Here is a 4163-nt window from a genome sequence, read left to right on the forward strand (position 1 = left end):
CCAAAGTGTCAAGTGCTTTGACAAATGATTTAGCTTGTGGGTCTTTGGGATCGTTGAATCCTAAATTGATGTCTCCTAGTAGGATGGACTTGGTGAAGATTTTTAAGTTGTCAGATAGGAGATGGAGGAGGTTCTTGTGGAAGTCCACTGTGGGGCCAAGGGGGTGGTAGACAAGGTGAATCGTGATGGTGCAGTTAGGGGGAAATAGTGAGTTTAAGGGATAGCATATCACTATTACCTTTGAGAGATGTGTTGATCTGTCTGAGAGGAAGGGATTCTTTGGCTATGAGGGCTACTCCACCTCCTTTGATGTGCTGGCGGTCTTGACGGTAGATGGTGTAGACTTGGGGAAGGGCTAAGGAGATGGCAGGGCCAGAGGCTTCGTGGAGTCAGGTTTCTGAGATGGCTAAGAGGTCCAGGTTGTGGACAGTGAGCAAGTCACACATTTACAAGGCGTCTGCTGGGAGGGAATGAGAATTAATGAGGGCACATTGGAATGATGCCAGAGGTTGGGGAGAGTTCTTTGAGGAGTGGCTATTGGGTAGAGCGTCATCCAGGCTATTAGTCACTGTTGGGGTAGTACTGGCAGAAAGGCTTACAGAGTTAGCACTAATTGGCTTCGAGACATCAAGGTTGCTGTTGGCGATGTCAAGGATTGTCAAGGCAACTTTCGAATTTGTAACAACACTGAGGTGCAAGGTATTTACCATAGTAACATTCAGGTGAGGTAGGGCATCATTTAGAAGAGCTGAATGTAGGGTTGGGACATCGGCAGTGGGATTGTAGTTAGCAGAGTGCAGATTGCTCGTATCACGATTAGCATGAGCAATATCATTTAGGATTGGTTGGCAGGCAGGTGGAGCAGTTGGAAGTGCTAGGGCTGTGTCCTGAACTGGTGATCCTAGGTCCGAGGTAAAGGAGGTGGCAAATTGAGGTACGGGTGAGATGAATGCTAGGGATTTCCTCAGGGGGTCAGGGGTGGAGGCTTCGTTGGGAGCAGCAGTAAGTAGTTTACTGGAGGTGCCAGCAAATGAGAATGTAGGAGTGCCTGGGTTCATGTAAGTAGTGGTTCTGCAACCTTTTTTTTATTTAGGCATGAAGACAATGCTCTTTGGGTGAGTGTCGGCAGAGGTGGCTGGGGTAGATCAGCGGCCTGAGTGAGTGAGTGTGGAATACTGCTTAACGGGAGCTACTGTAATGATAGTGGGATGAGGCATACTGGGATGGTGTGCAGTAGATTGGGTGTTACGTTTCGTGTGGTGCGCGTGACGTGCCTCTGTGTTATGCCTGGGGGCTTGGTAGCCAAGGGGGTGAGTGGTGCTTATACCTGCGGACTAGTAGTAGGAGGCAACCGTGTGTGTCTTTGATTTGGCGGGCTTGGTGAGATTAGCACAGGTATTTATGGGGGCTGAGGTGTAGGTGCACAAGCCGAGAAGGCGGTTTCTGGAAGACGTTAATCTTTGGCGTGAATGGCAGAGAGTGGGTTTAGTGAGGGCACGAAGCCTTGCCCGTCTTTGGTTTGGTGTTTTTTGTGCAGACAAGGGGGCGGAGCAGTGCACAGCTGGGTGCGTAGCTGCCGGGTGGAGTGAGGGCTGATGGTCCCTATGAGAAGGGCTTGCATGTCAAGTTGCAGAGGAATACAGGGGATAGTGTGTTTGGATGTGCTGATTGTGGCTGGCTATGAAAGTAGGGACGTGATTGCGTGGAAAGGATGTATAGTGCCTTTCAGGGTAGGGCGAGGGTGGTGTTGTGTGTGGAGTATTGGTTGAATGGGGAAGTGTGGGCTTGGGATAGTGTGATGGAAGCATGGCTATGCTTGTCATAGAAGGCGACTGTGCAACAGGTAGGAACCAGGTTGGCTCTGGTATCGCAGGGTCAACATTACAGTAAAGTCTGACATATAATTTACTTTCAATAAATGTCGAGCCGAGACCGTGCATAATGGCAGGTGGCTTACCTTTCAGGTATTGCAACAGGAAGAAGCAGAGGGCTGTAGAGAGCTCCTTGTGGAGCTTTTTGTACTGTGCTTCTTAAAGCTGTCAATCAGGTTTTCATATAATTTCAAGGCGGCGGATAGTGTGATGGTGACCATAGATCGAATTGCGGCTTGAAGTTGTGCAGATTGAACCTCCGATCTGCTTTTCTCTATGGCAACTTCTGTAATGTCTTACTCATCCGTGGAGGGTTCCAACCCCCCCCCCCCGTTTCTCCTGTCTGGTACCAAGCTTACTCGAAGTCTGATTCTTCACTCGAGTCCTCACTTGAGCTTGGTAGGTGGGGATGTTGTCTCTGTTGCCCCCAAGAGAGCTGGTGACCATGGATCTCACTGGCTGTCGTCTCTGCTGACCTAGACGGCTGAACCTGGGAAGTCAATGCAGAATCTGTTCTCGGACAGATTTCAACTTTTTTTGAGGGAACGACAAACTGGACTCTGTGTCCGTCCCATCTTCCGTGATTGGCCTCTTTCCGCTCCTATGGGCTGAGGCCATACTCAGTTGTAAAGTCAGACCTGCAATAGCCTTCTCTATTCGGGCTGTCAGTGCATTTTTCTCCTCCGAGATTTGCCCCCCGACCCAGATCTGTCCCTAAATCTGTATTTGAGTTTATAGTTTCCAGTGCAAAGGTAGTGTGGGTCTCAATTACATCTTTATTACCTTTGTTATCAGTAAATTGTCCTTCAATTTGAGGGCAAGCTTGATCTATGAGGTCTATTTGGACTTCTACTGGCCCCCCCATGAAGGAATGAATGAATTAACAAATTAATTAATTAATGTATTTTTGCATTTGTAAATCGGATAACCAGAACTGAGCAATAATTTGCATCTGGGCGCAGATAGCATAACAGGAGGGACCAGAATGCCAGCATTATCTGCACATTTAATTGAAAAGATAGGTTTTCTGTTTTTTCCTAAATTCTAAAAAGGAAAATTCTAAAAGGGAATCCATTTTCCAAAGATCACAAGGTAGAGCATTCCATGCTCTTGGCCCCACACAGGAGAAGCGTCTGTTGCCCCATGTCACAGATCTTAATAGGGGAGCCACCAGTAGGTGTTGTCGTGATGTTCGAAGACAGGAATGCGGGTGATAGGCTGACATTTTTTAAACAAAATATCTCGGAGCAGTCCCATGAAGGCACTTACAAGTGAAACAAAGGGTCTTCAACAGCACCCTCTGTTTTATTGGTAACCAATGGAGGTTCATCCGAAACTGGGAGATGTGTGAGCGTCAGGGTAGTGAAAAGACCAGCCTAACGGCTGAAATCTGCACCGCCTGTAAATGCTGAATTTGTGTTTTTTGGAATTGCATTAAAAGGGTAAGACAATAGTCTAGCATGGAATTAACCAGTGCACTGACAACCAGGGAATGATATTTAGGTGAAATCAGCGGTAGCAAATGTTTTACCAATTTAAGATGGTAGTATACAGATTTTACCATATCATTGACCTGCAGGTTGCAACTTAGGTTTGCCTGCCAAGTACATCCAAGGTTCTTTCTCTTTGTGGCACATAATGTGGAGACCTCAAATAATTCTGAGCTGGGCAGATATGTTAAAGTTTTAGCCAATTTTGTCTTAGGTCTGAGCACATCTATGTTTACTGTTAACTGGAGCTTGTTAGCTACCATCCACCTCTGTATTTTACTGGCACATGCTAACCCTCATTTTGTTGCTTCCATAGATACATTAAACCGCACGTAGATCTGCGTGTCATTGCCATAGGAATGAAAATGTAACACAAATTCAGAGAAAATGTCCAACAAAGGACAAATGTAAATATTAAACAACAATGGCGACAGGGATGAGCCCTGGGTCACTCCACATTTAACTGATAGAAAATCGGAGATAAAAGTCCCCAATTTAACCTGCTGCATTCGGTTGTTTAAAAAGGAGGTAAACCATTAAAGTGACTCGTTAGAGACCTGGGCCACTGCAGAGAGTCTTGAGATAAGAATCTCGAAATCTACTGTATCAAAGGCTGTCGAGAGGTCCAGAATGACTAGCATGCTGATTTTACCATCATCAGCAGCCTTCAGAATGTCGTCCCAGACTGACCAAAGTGCTGTCTCGGTCCCGTGACCTGTTCTAAAACCAGATTGATGTAGATTCAAAATCCCCTGGTCTTCCAGGAAATCTTGTTGTTGCACAGTAACTATTTTTCCCAAGA

Source organism: Ambystoma mexicanum, chromosome 10 (assembly GCF_040938575.1).
Source record: "Ambystoma mexicanum isolate Mex_15411 chromosome 10, UKY_AmexF1_1, whole genome shotgun sequence".
Classification (NCBI taxonomy): domain Eukaryota; kingdom Metazoa; phylum Chordata; class Amphibia; order Caudata; family Ambystomatidae; genus Ambystoma; species Ambystoma mexicanum.